Source organism: Odontomachus brunneus, unplaced genomic scaffold (assembly GCF_010583005.1).
Source record: "Odontomachus brunneus isolate Ranch 3 - 2012 unplaced genomic scaffold, Obru_v1 Obru_scaffold_262, whole genome shotgun sequence".
Taxonomy (NCBI): Eukaryota; Metazoa; Arthropoda; class Insecta; order Hymenoptera; family Formicidae; genus Odontomachus; species Odontomachus brunneus.
The window spans coordinates 85,466-85,720 of NW_022639712.1; the positions used below are offsets into that span (position 1 = coordinate 85,466).

Below are 255 nucleotides of genomic sequence, written 5' to 3' on the forward strand. Positions count from 1 at the left end.
AACAAACGTCTACTGGTTCTCACGTGGAACAACATCGTGTTACGGGCAGTTGGACTGATGACACTTTGAAAATCTTTCTCGACACACATCATGCAACTCTTCATTGGATTCTTCAGGTAAAAAAAATTGCTATACTTGAGGAGTGACACAATCGTGAATAACACACCTGCGATGACTTTAATCCTCGCACGAGTCTCCTTTTGCACCATGAATATATAAAGGAGAGTAGAAATTAAAGCGGAACAGAGAAGAAGG

The 255-nt window shown here is 40.8% G+C and overlaps 1 protein-coding gene and 1 pseudogene across 1 annotated transcript in view; both read right to left on the reverse strand.

The window, feature by feature from the left end:
• Window positions 1–255, reverse strand: part of LOC116852913 — a 26,401-nt gene that overhangs the window by 5,962 nt on the left and 20,184 nt on the right. The window lies entirely within an intron of this gene.
• LOC116852953 overlaps window positions 1–255 on the reverse strand; it is a 2,729-nt pseudogene that overhangs the window by 1,038 nt on the left and 1,436 nt on the right.